A 17,149-nucleotide genomic window follows, 5' to 3' on the forward strand; every position below is an offset into this window, starting at 1 on the left:
CTGCATGGAAAAACTAGTGTGTATATATTCAAGGTTTACAACCTGTTTCATTAGTCATGATTCACAATTATAGGATGAAGGCATAAATTATAAAAAAGAATTTCATTTCTATGTCTTAAATGAAACTTGGTACCTTTATAGAAGTTATAGAAAAACACTTGTCATAAACATTTTGGATTGTTGCCATGTGAATACTGTATTTGTGTATTTCTAATGAATAATTTAATATAAATCTCAAATGAGAGACAAAAAATCTTTTATTTTCTCTCACTGTACATAACATAGTCAGTTTTATGGGTAAAATCTTGATTAAATAGAGACAAATTCTAAAATATGAAGCTCCTTTGTGATACCCTACATCCACCAGCATTTCATGGGAGGTGTGTTAATGTTCTATTACAGTAACAAATACCCGAGAAAACTTAGAAAGAGAAAAGTTTCATTCTGGTCGATGGTTTCAGAGGGTTCAGACTATGATTAGTTATTCCCATTGCTTTGAACTGTGGTGGAAGCGAATGGTGAGACAAAACCATTCACCTCATGGCCCAAAAATGAGAGTAGACAGAGCGATTAAAGGAAGACAGGAAGCCAGCGGGGAACGGGGAGGAGAGAGGCAGAAATAAAGAGGGGCGAGGTCTGAGGGTTGGGAGCCACAATATCTTTTTCAAAGACAAGCTCCCTTTGAAGGTCGTGGCATAATGATCTACAGCTTCTCACCAAGCCCCGCCTCTTGAAGTTCCCAGTAATGCTAAGCAGGAACCAACTACTCGACACATGGGACTTTGGAAGATATCCGAGATTCAAACCTCCGCAGAAGTGAAGAGGTAAAAGAATGGGCAAAGTAAACAATCAGATGAACCGAGTAAATCAGACAGAACAGTACCTAACAACAAAAATGAGCAAGTGAAGACGACCTACCAAAGAAATATATATTTTACTTTTCACCGAACCTGTCTGTGGAGATATCTCGGAGCAGACTGATTAAGCATAAAGGGATAGCTTTGCATCAAGAGAAAGAGGACCCAGTCATGCTAACTTTAGATGGGATGGCACTTGTGTCCTTGCTGATTTTTGAAATTCTTCTGGAAACATCTTTCTGATGTTCCCTAAAAGGGAGGAGATGATGCAAGAAACACTGTAGCTATCCCTCCTGAAATCTAGATGAATAGGTACAGCAGACACGTACCAATATAACAATATCCTTCCACAGCCCACCTTGTCCAACTGTCCTTCCAAGCCATGGTAAGGACCGGTGAAGAATGTGTAATGAAGGAAGGTAATTATAAACACTCATTACAAATACAAGCTACTACCATGTCTAGAGTTGCAGAAATGTAGACTAAAATAATTATGAAAATGACTTTCTTATTTTTATTTAAGTGCATCTGTGTCTATGTTATCCAATTATTTTTCTGTTTTTCATTTCTCTTTTCCTCTTGCGTGATTGGATAATGATGTTTAACTTTATATCTAAGCATGTAAATCACAAACTATGAAAAAATATGAATTATCTAGAAGAATGAAAAATTCCCTGTACAAAACAGGATCTTTGTATATACTTTTAGAGAATAAATTACATTCCCAAAGAGTAATTGCATTATGTTAAAGCATATATTTTAAAATTAGGAAACAACATGATATATAGTTTGTGTTATGGTTTATGACTGGATGTCCCCCCAAAGCCTCATGTGGTCATGGGGATAAGCTTTTTAAAGGCAGCTGGATCATAGAGTTTATGATTGGCTCATTTTCTAGTGCTGGGAATTGGGATATGAGTGTTACACTCCAACTAGGCCAAGTAGCTTGCATAAAAGATAAGGGACAGAAAGAGGTTTTTTCTCTCTCTCTCCATTGTTGCTTTTATTGTTTTCTGCCACCATGAAATGTTGTCCCTCTGCCATGTGCCACCCTTCCTTGGAGTCAGGTCAATTATGGTCTGAAACCTCTACAAACTGTGACCTAAATAAATCTATCCTCCCTTAACTTTGGGGATCAGGTGTTTTGTCTCAGCAATGACAGAAATAACCAACAGTTTGGTTACTTTGTCATATGTTAACTTGACTATGCTGAACTGTATTTCCAAAAATTCATTTTTCCTTTTCTTCAACTAGGATAGTAATATTTCCTTTTAGACCATAATATAAAGTAGTAGAGATCTATTTTGTCTTTTATATTTTTGTATAAGTTCTTGTTTTTCTTGAATTTATTCATCATTTATGGTCCAATAAACCCTAAATGATATAGTATCTATTCCAGAAATATTTACTAACATTTTCAGGTATATGAGAATGGAATAACTTCTATATAATAAATTGTGCATAATTTCCCTTATTGCCTTTGAAATCAAATCTCCACCTGTCTTCATTCTCCAGGAAGCTGATTTTATATTGCAAAATAATGAGCTTTCTTTTTTTTTTTTTTGGGTTGGGGGTTTTCCCCCGGAACGAAGAACCGAACTCACGACCTTGCACTTGCCAGGCAGGCGCTTTTGCCGCTGAGCTAAATCCCCAGCCCCAAATAATGAGCTTTCTTGCCGTTCATTTTCTGAGTGAGCTCAACTAATGATACCCACTGCCAAGACTGGAAGACGGAGAGTGAAATGAGATAATATACTACCCAGTATTTTGATGGTTTTTTAATAACCACTTTCTCTGACCTTTAGAACCTAAGCGGCATTAACGCCTGTCTGCTTCTACTTTTTAGAAACTTTGTTATAACCTTCGGTTTTATGTGCCCTTACCCACAAGTTTGCTACCATATCTGAATGTGCTCTTTCTTGCTGGGACTCAGAGTGATAACGTGGCACTAGACAGTAGGACACAAGGCAATTTCCTAGGATGACTTTCTTTCCCACCTGTTCGAAGGGTTTGCAAGAAACTGACTTGACAGAGAAAAACAAGACACTGGTAACCTGTGGCTCACCAGGGCTTTATATTTCTCAAATTGTCGAAATGGTAGCAGAATGCAAGACTATGGAAGAGTCAGATGTTTAGAGATCAGGAGACAATGGTCCTTCCTTGGCAAGATGCTACCTATGCTTGCAAAGAAAGTGAGATGTGATATCTGCTTTGAATTACCTGAAAGAGCATCCCCTAAGAAAAGATAATTTGAAAATTTTCAGCTCAAGTGTAAAAAAGGTGGGGCGTAAACCTTTATAATGGCTTGTATTTTATTTTATCTTTTTTTGTTTTTTTGTTTTTTTTGGTTTTTTCCCAGTACCGGGAATTGAACTCATGACCTTGTGCTTGCCAGGCAGTGCCACTGAGCTAAATCCCCAGCCCCTATAATGACTTTTAAAAGGAGTCTGTATGTTTCCATTCCTTTGGTAATATTGGAATTAAACGTGGCTGTGCTTTAAGTCAAAGAAAAGTGGGCACAATGGTCAGTATAGAACACAGAGATGGAGGATTAATTAGATTAAGTGGATAGAGTGTGTCTCTTAAACTTTAGCTTTTATATAGTTGTATCTTGCCCAAATCAGTACTGTAGCTAGGCAGGGTGGGGTGGAGGGGGTGGTCCACATCAGTAGCACATTTTTTTTTGGTGACTGTATTGGCCAAAAGGCAAATTATATTTTAACAATTTACTCTATTCAGATATGTTAGAGAGTGGAAAATTGAAGGATCCCTCCACGTGGCATGCACTCTAGCTAGTGCACTGCCCAAAAGCTCATCTGGACAGCTATACAAACCTAATAATTGTAGGATTATCTTTTTTGTTATATTCATTTAAAAATAAAAATTGTGATAAAAATATCAAAAAATCAATATTTCCCATGTATCTTTCCATATTCATATATGTATCCACATATTCATATGTTCCTGTTTTCTATATATTCTCTTATTTGCCCTTCCAGATAAAATTCTTCACATTGGTTTTACTTCTACAAGTTCATCTTTATATATTGCATCAAATAATCATTTTGTCTGTATTCTGATTGTTCTTGTGAAATGGAAGGCAAATGTAGGGGATTGTAGAGAGAAGCAAGGGTGAGACAGAAGAGTTGTTTTCTTCTTCCCTCTCTGCTGGGATACGAGAGCACCCCTTCATCAAGTGCTCCTGGTGAACAGCTGCAAAACAGCTCTTCTGAATTGTAATACCTTACCTAGGGGTAGTACTAGCTCTGCACCTTTCGTGGCCTGGAAGTTATCCCTTGATAGCTTTCAGGAAGCTTTGGCATGCTTTTGAATATCTCTTCATTGAAGTCTACCTCCTGTTGCTAACACACCAGGAGTTTGAATTAGGAAAAATTCAAAAACTACTTTACTCTTGAAATGATGGGAAAAAAATAAGTTTTCTCCTGCCAAGGTTGGGTTTCCATAGATCACTTGTGTGCTTTATATTAAAGTCCTTGTTTCGCTTTTTAATTAAAAAGTTTAAAATGTTATGTACAAAACTATTGTAAAATGATATAAATTTTTGAAATAAAAGTGAAAGCCCCATCTAATCACCTGTATTCTCACTAATGACATTCCACTTTGTCTTTATACTTCTGTAACCTCGCTGCCACCCTGAAGAAATTCATTACTATAGCTCTTCAGACTTTTTCTTTTAGATACATATATTCTGTTGCTGGCTAATGAATTACCACTGACCTAGTGGTTTCACAGACCCATTTACCAATTCCAGAAATCCGGGCCTGAGTTCTTGTTTAGAGTTTCAGATGAGGACACCAAGGCATAAAGCTGCCTTCTCACCTGGAAATTTAACTAGGGAAGGCCTGGACTCCACAAATTTTTCCACTGTTGGCAGCAGTCATTTCCCTGCAGCTGGGGATGTCATGGAGCCTTCTATCTTCAAAGCCAGTGAGAAGAGAGAGCAAGAGATTGTGTGGTTCCAAACCTCCCTGAAAGGCACTTTACAATGGTTCAAGTGATTATATCAGGCCCATAGAGAGAATCTAATTTTGATTGTCTGAAAATCATAGTTACACCAGTCTACACTCCCACCAGTGGTGGAGATGAGTACCTTTTTTCCACCTCCCCCCCAGCATTTGTTATTGATTGATATCTGATAACCATTCTTTCTGGACTGAGATGGAATCACAACATTATTTTACCCTGCATCTCTCAAATGACCAGTGATGTAAATCAGTGTGGTGATTCCTCAGAAAAACTCCCAAAGACCTACTAGAGGTCCCATTTGACCCAGCTAATTCCCTTTTTCGTATCTTCCCAAAAGAATTAAAAGCACTGTACTACAGTGATATATGTGCACCCATGTTTATAGCAGCACAGTTTATAATAGCTAAATCCTGGAGAAAACCCAAATTCCCATCAATTAATGAATAGATTAAAAAAAATGTGTTTTTTTTTAATGCAATGGAGTACTACTCTTCCCTAAAGCTGGAGAGATTTCTAGGTAAATGGATGCACTTTGAGGCCATAATCCTAAGTGAAATAAATCAGACACATGTGTAAATATCATATTATTTCTCTGGTATGAAAAATGGGAAGTATAAGTGAGGACCAAAGTGTGTAATAAATATTGTGAAATAGGAAGGAAATATCCAAATGGGAAGGAGAACTAGGGAGGGGGAGGGGAAGGAAGGGAAAAGAAAGAAATGATGACGAAAAAAGGAAAAAAGGAAACAAGACTTTTTACATAAAGAGAGGAAGAGGGGTTGAAGGAAAGGGAGAGGAACAGAAAAGAAAGAGGAATCAAGATATATGATGTACAGATACAAGTTCCCCATGATGAACACGATCAATATGTATATCTACATGGTACCAGTAAACAGAATATTTTTAAGAAAAATCACAGTTGGATATTTCTTTAAGAATTTATAAGTAGCTTAAAATTTATCATTTATTGCTGAAATAGTCATGTGAATCACAGAGAAAGTGTTTTTAAAATGTGGATACCAGGGTTGTAGCTCTGAGACATAGCACCTGCCTGGCAAGTGCAAGGTCCTGAGTTTGATTCCTAGAACCAAAAATAAAAAACAAATAAATATGTTTTTAAATAGCCCTAATATTTTTATTAAAGATCCAGATTGTTATCATATTTCTCTGTAGCCAACCAGACATTTTTCTTATTGCATACGTCTATTCACTTTTAAATATATATGATATAAAACACCCACTAAAACCATGTACATAGTTCCATATCAAATATGGACCTATATCAGTATTTTATTAGATATATAATATTGTATTACACGTGCATACCATGGTTTTTATGTATGATGTAGCAATGTGTGAAAATATTCATATATCCAATATGTGTTTTCTGTTACTGATATGTGTAGGAGTTTGTGGGTGTGGTATACACCTATTTATTTAGGATAATTTCTTAAAAGCCATTCTTTTTAAGGCATTGTATCTATGTTGGTAAATTTCCAAGTAGAAAAGGTGTGCCATTTTGAACCCATAGACCATATGCAAGAATTTCATTATTCACAATTCTCTATTCTTGCCTTTTACGGATAAAAATCCTATGCTATTTCATTAGTTCACGTCTCTTTAGTATAATGTTTGAATATTGTTTCAAAAAGTAGGTATTTAATTGTCTTTACTTATTATCTATACTTGAATTCATTTTATTTTAATGAAGAAAAAAGAAATATTTATTTGACTTATGAACAAAGTGTCTGAATAGTAATTTAAAATTTCTGTCATGCATTAACAAATATATTTTCCTATTTGGCTATATTGTCTAATCTTATTTATTAATTTTTATTTTGCCATTTTCTGTGCTGTCTTTTGAAAGGATGATTTTTGCCCAGAATTAATTTGCGTGTAATCAAATAAAGTTTTTTTAAAAACTTTTCCTTTTATTAAAAGTTAATAATCTTCACTTTGCAATCCTGTATTTGCCTAATAATTATAGGAATATCTTTTTTGTTATATTCTTTTTAAAAGATTACTTACAATATACTGAAAAAAAATAAAAAAATTCAATATTTCCCATGTATCATTCCATATTCATTTATATATATATATATACATCTATACATTTGTATGTCCATGTATGTTCATATTTCATAATGTCATAATCCTAACTGGTATAATAATATTTCATGTGTCCTATATGTATTTCTGTTAACCATATATATATATAAGTGTGTGAGTGTGATAAATCCATCAATGTAAACACATTCATCATATTATAGTCTAAGTATTGATCCTCAACTTACTTTTTACACCTAACAATAGTATTTAGACATATTTCTGTTACTCTGAATAGCATTATGTTTAGGAATTTACTATATAATGCGTCTATCATAATTTATTTATCCATTCAGTTTTTAAAAGATTTTCCCATCTTTTGGGCTGTGTATTGATATCTGCTTGTCTTGGTTGCTTTTTGCCCATTGCTGAGACAAAATATTCCATGCCCAAAATTAAGAAAGGAAGGGTTTATTTAGCTTACAGTTTGTGGAGGTTTCAGTCCATACTCGGCTCGCTCCAAGGCAGAGTGGCACATGGCAGAGGCAAACATTCATGGCAGCAGAACACAGCAAAAGCAACAAGAGCAAAAGTGGGGAAGGTTGGCAAGCAGCCTCTTTCCTTGCCTTACATTGTAAGCAGGCTACCCCCACCCAGGGAGCATGTAGCACTCACATAATCTCCATGCCCTCCTCTTGCACAGGCTCAGGATGTATACAAAGTAAGCACCCTGGCTCCCTGCTGAGTCATTTAGCCACACCTCTAGACTCCCCAAGTTGACACAATGCATCAACCATAACAGTGCTTGTGGTTTAATTTGGTAGAATCAAGACTTAAATGATTATTTTGAGAAGCATCTACAAATATATATTACAGACTATTCATTGCTGCAATTTGGGGGTGGGATAATGAGAATATTTTCCTGTGCCCTCATGTATTCTTTATATTTTACCATTTCTGAAAGTATTTTTTGTAATAAAATTTTAAAAATATGAGCTTTTAAAAGTAAAGATAATGATTGAATACATGTATTCAATAAACCTCTGCCTGTAAACACTTTTAAAATAACAAAATAGAGAATTTCATAATTTTCTTTGAAACAAGTTCTCCCTATGTAGATCCTTCTGTCTCAGCCTTGGGGCTGCAGGCATGTGCCACTATGGTCAACTAGGAGGTTTTTAAAAGTCGTAAGTATCTAATGGTGAAGAAAAAAGGACACAGGTGAGAAGCCAGAAGAATAAGTGGTGTAGATGGAAAGCACATGGAAGCTTAATTAATTTAGAGTTTGATACAACCAGATCATGTATGATCAATAGGAAAAGTGAAGGAACAACACAATTTGTTTGGCACATCTGTCATAGGATCAAAACATGGATGATGTTTTATTTTACAGTCATGATGATTGTAATGCATGTGCTTGCTTGTGTGTGTGTGTGTGTGTGTGTGTGTAAATGTGATGCTGGCCTACACCATTAATTCACTAATGATACTAAGACAAGTATCTGGAGTAGAGTGATAGATCCCAGTAACTTAGACTGGCAGTACTGCTCTGAAATGATGGTTATATGTTTGTTTGTTTGTTTTTTTGTTTTTCTCCGGTACCAGGAACCGAACTCACGACCTTGCGCATGCCAGGCAGGCGCTTTTGCCGCTGAGCTAAATCCCCAGCCCCGAAATGATGGTTATATGAATATTAACATAATAACACAACTAATGTTGAGGTTTCCTGGTTTCTTTCTCTACAGTTTCCCAGATCTCAGGCATCTAATCCCAAATTGTCTATGAAAGAAACTAAACATTTGTCTTGAAAATTTGGACCAAGAAAGGGACATAAAGATCTTAATAATGGGGGATGTCAGTGGAACCCGAGTTCTGTGTGATAAGTCTGACACTGTTCAAATGTCAAAGTAAAAGTCTCCTCTGAGATGCCAGGTGAACTTTTAGCTGTAAACCCTAAATAGAATGTTATGTAATTTCAATCAGCAATCATGACAAGGTAAATACTTCCAAACAGAGAAATAAGAGACAAACAAATCAGATCAAAGGAAGACTGAACCCCAGTAATGCAAACATGAAGTCATACACTGTTTCTGCCCTTGGAAGCAGACAGTGGTCAGATGTGAGCTGTAGAGACCTTCTGCAGCCCCAGCCCTACGATCTTGTCGGTCATAGCACATCCTGTCTTTCCTGAACTGGCTGAGCTCCCTGGCTACAGCTTTGCTCCATAGAAGTTCCATGTTTCTGGCATCTCCGAACATGTGGAATCTCCACTGTACCTTCAGCTTCCTGCTCACTACTTCACATATCACCCTCTCAGGGGTGAACGGCCTGGTCTCCCAAGCCTTCTTTTGGAATTTGAGTGGAAGCCTCTACTTTTCCACAATTTCTGTGTTCTGAATGCTGAAAATGAGGGTAAGATAGGTGACACGGCAGTCTGCCACCTGCTCACTTGGACCATGACTGCAGTGGCCTTGGAGTACCTGGATGGCTAAACATGGTGCAATGAATCACAGGGAACCAGTTGCCCATATGGCCCTTCTTGGGCTGGGGGAAGGGCAAGGACTGTCTTCCCAAAGGAAATTTTACATTTTACACCTTTAGCCTACAATGGATGGGGTCTTACTGATTCTTGAGACGCCCTCAAAGCATCTTTCTTCTTGCCCCCATCCAAAGGATTTTATTTCTATTAATGTTGCTAATCTTTTCAGCAATCACACATCCTATAGCCATGACTTTACTGGTGGTTCTTTTGGAGCCAAAATTTATGTTTTTCAAGTAATTTTGCTGTGCTTTTTGCTCCCAGTTCTCACTGTAACCCAGCTAGTAGCAATCAGCAGTGTCTGTGCCAGCACACGAATGTTGAACTTCCTTGAAATTTCCTCCACCACATCAAATAGTCTGTAGCCCCCAAACTCAGCCTTCTGCAGAGTCTGAGGTCATGGTTAAAATGGAGATGAGTTCTTCCCAGAATCTAACGTGAGTGTCAATCCCTGACACAAATCTTAGTTTTCTATTTGCAACCTCATGACTTTGTCTTTACCGTCTGACTTCTATCAGCATTCTGTTTTTTTTAATCCCCCCGGAACAGGGCTCTTCATATGGAATTTTGGGGCTTCTCTAGCTCTTAGCTCCAAACTCCTCTAAATTCCTTCTGTAAGCCCACTCTGAGGCTCCGGCATGTGACTAAGTATAATCACAGCAACAGCCATACTTAGCTGACATTAATTTTCTGTAATAATCAACTGTCTTGTTTCTGGTACAAAATGCCAGACACTTGCATCTTAAGAAAGGAGAGGTTTACTTTGGCTGGTGTTTTAGAGTGTTCAGTCCACGTCACCGGGCTCCAAGGCAGAAGCATCACAGCAAGAGAGGATGGCATAACAAAGCTGCTTAGCTCACGGTATCCACAATACACAGCAGGGGAGTAAGGCCAGAGAGGAAGGGCAGAGACCGGGTTCCACCACCAAAGGCGTGACATCACGACCTACCTGGACAAACCCCGATGGAGTCTTTGCAAATTCCCTGCAAGGCTCTCAGGACAATGAAGTTGACAAGTCTGCTGAACTGTCACCCCCAGCTTGAACCATATTCCAGCCTCAAGTAGGTTGAAGTCAAGGCAACGACTTTAACAGGATACACAAAGAAAAGATGGAAAACAGAAGGCAACAGAAGGAAAGTGCCCAGATTGTACTGCCCAGAGACAAGACAGCCACTGTGCCAGACTTGAGTGGGACAGCAGGTCCCACGGGACTTTCTCTGCATTTGATGCATTTGGTAAAGTAAATCCTGAACTTGAACGGATCAAACAGAGACTTACACAACTGGTAGCATGTTCAGCCTTAAATAACTGAAAAACACAGAAAAGCAACAACCCTCCCTCACCATCCTTTAAAGGTAAAACAATTAAATTGAGAGAACAATCAGATATAAAAGTTTTGATAATGGCCATAATAAAGTAGATTGCTCAGCCACACATAACATGTTTAATGTAATAATAATAATAATATAGCAGTATTACAGTTTAACAAGATTAGATTTGTGGGAGAAGATAGCTCGACATATGTTGGGATATTTTAGGAGTTTGACAGGTTTAAATAGACAGATGCCTTTATCTAATACAGAACGCTATATAATCCTAAAGCCTGAAACATAAAATAGGCAGATAAATTGCTTTGTTAATTGAAAATATATAGATAAATACTTAGGCATCAAAAAGAGTGGACAATGTAAGCTCAGGGTTAGGGGAAAATTTCAGCTTTCTGGATTGCTGCTTTTCAATAGAAATTTTGTAAAACTGTTTTACTCCCAATTTATAATGTGCATAAATGTGATCACTGAAAATACAAACAAATCATTTCTAAAATCATAAAAGTGCCACTACTAATTATTATTATGAAAAAGAGTATAGAGTCATTTAGGAAATAAAGTCTTGCAATTCTAAATGAAATTTCCTAATTCTGAGTCCTATTACAATTTTTGTTTTTCTATTATTCAATTATCTGAAAAATCATATAATTTAGTTTGATATTTTCAGGAATGTGTTTTGTAAATTGTGAAAGTAATCATTTCTTGCAAAAAAAGGCATTTCAAACTTTTGCTAAAACAATTCAGTGGAATGACATGAATAGTAAATGCTTTAAGTACAATAAATATGCAATATAAATACTTCAGTGTACATGTAAAAAATCACACATTGATGTGTAAATTCTTCCTGCTAGACTACCTAACAAAATGGTTGGGAATATGAAATCTGCAAAATTTTCTACTTACACAAAAATAGAGTAAATTGTTAAATTAAATTAAATGAATTTTGTAGATAGTCCCTTCATATCATTGAAAACACAAAAAGAAACAGTTCTGATACATTTCTAGCTAATGGAAATGAATTCCAATATGTTTACATTATTTAGTTAATACTTCTTTCATTTTTGCAATAAAAACACTTAAATATTTTTGCTATATTTGTTTCATAGCAATACATAAAAAATGAAATAAATTTCACTGAATAGAATGTAAATCCTGCATGGAACATGACTAAATTCTGTATTTATTATATATTGCATAGCAACAAATTAATCCAAAATATTTTTTCAAAAATATGAAATTTAAAGACATAATTTAGTGTTATTATAATGGAACTATACAAAGAAAAATTACATCTGTTTCCACATAACTTGCAAATTAGTATACTTATAATTTATTTAGCTACAATCACAACATGGAAGGGTTCAATTTTAACATTTAATTTTAATAATTTATATTTATGGGAATTTTGCAAAAATGTACAGAGGTACCATGTACCCTTTACTTAACTTTGATATTAATATTAATGTACTGGTAAAATGGCCCGAGTAGAGGAAAGGAGCTCCCATTATGGTAGCAAGGAAGCAGAGAGAGGAGGGAGGGGGAGGTGACTCACCTTTCAAGGCCACACCTTCTGTGACCTGCTCTTCCTACTAGACACCACTTTGTAACAGCACCTTCAAGTGTGGCACCTCAGGGTTCATTCCCTTTCCCAAATGCTCACCTTTGAACACACAAAGCATTGCAGGGATTTTTTTAAAAAGATCTAAAGCACATCATTCTGTCCCTGGCCCCCAAGATTTATATAATATCTCACACTTTATAAATTTAGTCATTCTCTAAGCATCATCAAAATTATAACATTTCCAGCAGTGTGGAAAAGTCCAAGTTCAAAGTTTCCTCTGAGACTCAGTGAAAATTCTTAGCTGTGAATCTCTATAAAAATAAACAAAGAAAGGTAAACACTGCAGATATAAAATGTCATACCATAAAGATTTCATTCCTCAGAAAGACACAGGGGAAGAAAAAAGGAAATGGGCCAAAGTGACACTGAAACCCATCAGGACAAGTATTAAATCCTGTGGTTCTACACTGAGCACTCAGAGCCAGTTGTGGTGAGATGTGAGCTCCAAGGGGCACAGGCAGGCCCACACAGGGGCACTTCCTGTCGCAGCACTCATGGCCTCTCTCTTGAAGTAGCTTTTCTCACTGCCCACCACTTTCCCCAGCAGTCACTCTATATCCCTAGCTTCTCCAACTTTTCACTTATCCACTGTACTTTCTGCTTTATTCTAACACCTTCAAGCACTGTCCTCTCAGGTACACACTGCCTGGTCCCAGGACTTCTTCCAAAATCTGGGTGGAAGACTCCATAAGATCACAGTTCTTGCATTCCACATGTTCACAGCACCAGCAGCATATAGATAACGAGAAGGTCCATTGCCAGCTCCAACAGTAGCCAGGTCCCTTTACATCTTGATTGCAGAGGCCTCTGAATGCCAGGATGGGTAAGCATTGTGAAATACATTCGTGAGAAGCAAGTACCTAGGTGACCTTTCTGGAGCAGGTGCCATGAGAATCTTTTCCTTGGTACCTCTGAACTAGCAAAAGGCAGGGATTCCCTTAAGGGATCTTTCCTATTGTCCCCATGCAATGTACACAACAAATCTTTTTGCAACCATACTGTCCCGTGCCTGCACTTTCAAGACCTTTTCTTACTGGTGAATCTGAAAACTTTTCAAATGGGCTTTTAGCTCTTTTTAACTGCAAACATGGCTGAAAGTTACCAGGAGTGCCCTTGCCAAAGTCTGAATATTCAACTGTTTTAAAATTTCCTCCAACAGATAAATTACTAGGCCTCCACTGAATTTGATATCATACAAAGTCTTAGGACATAAACAAAATATAAACTGTCTTGTGTACAATTTCCAATAGGGTCCTTGTTCCCAACTGAAATCCCTGAGGCTGGCCTTTGCTGTTTGTATTTTTTTTCATCATTCTGATCTTCTGAGCTCTGAATAGTACTGCTATCAAGATCCTCTTATAGTGTACCTGGGCTTCTCTAGCCCTGTTCTACAAATCTTCCTAAATTATTTCTGCAAACCAATCCCAAAGGTCTCTGGACCACATGGTTAAGTATAGTTATGGTGCTGACCCCACTCATCATACAAAAGTCTATCCTAGATATTTTCTCATCACTGAACAACACACAATACTTAACACCCGCAACATAAAGACGAGGTTTACTTTCTTGATGGTTACAGCCCTTGGTCTGCTGGCTCCAAGGAAGAACTAATGTGGTAAAAGAGGGTGGGTCCAGGAAAGGTGCTGATGCCATGGCAGCCAGGAAGGGTGGTAGAGAGGGAGGGGTGGGAGGAGCTGAGGGGGAAATATGCCTTTCTGGGTCATGTCCTCAGTAAAGTACCTCTTCCACTTAGACACAACCTTCTCACAGCACAATCAGCTCTAGGGCATCCGTGATCCAGCATGCATCCACTAGACCCCCACTTTGACACATGAAGATTTCAAGATGTTTTTTATGTAAACAGTAACAGTTAGGGGCACACATGGGTCTGAACCAAGGAATGTGGCAACAGCAAGCTGGAGCTGTGGGAGCAGCTTATTTACGGTAAGTGGGGTGAAGTTAGCTGGATTACTTTAGCTCTTATTACCTTGGATCATGTTCATAATTCTCCAGTATCCACAGTGTAGAGGCGGTCCCTAACTGTCCCTGGAGTGATTAAGGCTCAGATAGTATGGCCCTGAGGATAAAATGCCTTAAGGAACATAATTAGAGGTGGTTCAAGATATCATTTAAAACAAACCAACACATATGTCACAGACATGATCTTGATTTTTTGAGTCAGAATCTGCATTTTCATGCATTTTCCAGAAAATACTAAGGCACATCAACTTTAGGAAGCACTACTTCTACTTCAGAAACAATTGGAAAGTTTTAAATATTTAATTTGGAGCAGAAGAAATTTGAGATGGATATTGGAAAGTGAGTTGAAATGCATTTTTTTTTCTTTTTTGTCTAAATATGTGAAAATGGTCATGGTATGGTTGGTGCCTTAGAAAAGAATAAAACTTGTTTTAAGAAGATAGATTTTGCTGAAATAAGATCATGGGCCACTGAATGCATTATTTGGTGACCTTCTTCATGAAAGAATTACACATCTTCATTCTGTTTAACTTAGACACAAACATTTAACTTCTGGGCAATGAGATATAAAAGAAAAAAGACATGTGTTATCTTAAGGTTTCAACCTTAAGAAGCAATGAATACTTCAACATTTTTCTTTTTCTTGCTTGTGGAATCAAGACGTATATGTCCAGGCATAAATTAGAACCACCTTAGAGAATCTGCAAAGGATATGCAGTATAGTGTAAACCACAAACACTCTGCCCTAAATACGTTCTTTGTGTTTATTTGTTTGTTTGTTTTAAACCTCTGAAAAGGGAAGGTTTATTTATTGCCAGGCACCATAACCTGGGTTACAATGAGAAAAGAATTTTCTGACACAAGTTTGCAGAAATCTACTTTCTTCTGATAAATTAGAGAGGTTTTACAATCAATTTGACATAGATTTAAATTTCAGTTGCATTTCATTTCATGAATGTTTGATAAATGTTTCTTTTCTTTCATGAAAGCCATAGATTTCTGCAACCCCAGCACTGGGAAGGTTGAGGCAAGAGCACAACTCTTAGGCCAGCCAGGACCACAGAGCAAGACACAGATTCTAATAATAACAAGGGTGAGGATGATGATGGTGTTGAAGAGGGAAGAGAAGTGGGAGAGAATAAAAATGTTGAAGGCAGTGGTTTGCAAACCTTCTTCAGAGATTCACTACTTTCTAGTGCTACTTCAGGAATCAGGGTGAACCTCCAAGAGGAGATAGAAGAGACATGAGTCTAGGTACACACAGTCTCCTACTCAAACAATGTGAATCACGTGGAGATTTTTATATATTTGATAACATTTAAATTTATCTGACCAGAAATGTCCAAAAAGGAATGGAATATAAAATCAGAGTTCCAGAGATTACTTTTTTTTTTTTTTTTTTTTTTTTTTTTCAGACAGCATCTCACTCTGTAGTCCAGGCTGGTCTTGAACTTTCTGTGATGTAGCTTATGCTGGCCTCGAACTCACTGCAAATCTCCTGCCTCAGTCTCCTGAGTGCTAGGATTACAGATATGCGCCACCATATCTGGTCTCCAGAGAATTATGTGATGAGAGTGTTCTAAATATTTCAATTAAGTGCTCTAAAACCTTCAGCTGAGCACAGATAAGGAAGCAATGTATTCTTGTTCTCCCAGACAATTCTAATTACTTAATGAGTGATTATTCCCTCTTTTACCTTCCCTTACACTCCAATTTGGATAATCAATTACATGGTTACCCTAATAAAAAGTTGATCTGAATATCAATGTGAATAATAATAATAATAAATAGTAATAATAAAGTTAAATCTTTCATTAACTTTCAGAATCTACTATAACTTTCTTCTTTTAAAATGTGATTTTTTGATGCATTGTGTGGTAAATGCCCTTTAATCTTCATTTAAACTTTAAAATTCTGGAACAATGTATGTACTAATGGTAACCTCTAATAATACTTTTTTAAAGAATGAGAAATTTGTATTGCTAGCAACAGTTAATATGCACAGTACTAAATATAGAGAAACCATGGGTAACAAAAATCACTTTAATATTTGAAGGCATTATGTCTTTCTAAGAGATCTGGTGTGTACGTCAAGAATCCAGGGTTCTACTACATTCAGAAGTCTTTAGAGTTTCAGTGAAAGGTCAGTTGCAGAACTAGAGAATTAAAAGTAATATAATCAAGTGGTAGAATCATCAGATAGCAGTGGCATAAAATTTGACTTAAAACATAAGCCCTAAATGTAAGACACATATTCAAAACCTGTTCTATCTCTTTGTAATAGAGCCAGACAATTACAGTAGGTTCATTTACATCATCAGTGCTACAGTAAAGAACCCACCTGCTGCATTCTTGGCAATAGTTTTGTTTCTTAGACACTTGGACAATCAAAAGAGTAGCTCCAAAAATATGTGTTTACATTGGTAGTCATTCAAGTTATTTGTACATCCATTATTTGGTTTTAGTGGAGAGAGTTTGAAAGCTTATAAAAACTGACAATCACTGACAAAAAAATATACAGTTAATTTGCTGTCATTAATATCTCACATTAAGAAACTATGATATTTACATTTAGTTTTCTTTTTATAGGTGTAAGATCATTTGACTTTTAGGGAAACCATTGTAAAGCATAACTATAACTTAATTTTTTTATTTTAAAGATAAAAAAGCAAATAACAATAAAAGAGTTTCTAAACAGGCTAGTAGGGGAGTAATAATAATTAATACAGTACATATTTTTATATTCATAATAGTTGTTCAGAGTGAAAGATGTACATATGAAATATTGTCC

This window comes from Chinchilla lanigera, unplaced genomic scaffold, assembly GCF_000276665.1.
Source record: "Chinchilla lanigera isolate Chin_1 unplaced genomic scaffold, ChiLan1.0 scaffold00024, whole genome shotgun sequence".
Lineage (NCBI taxonomy): Eukaryota > Metazoa > Chordata > Mammalia > Rodentia > Chinchillidae > Chinchilla > Chinchilla lanigera.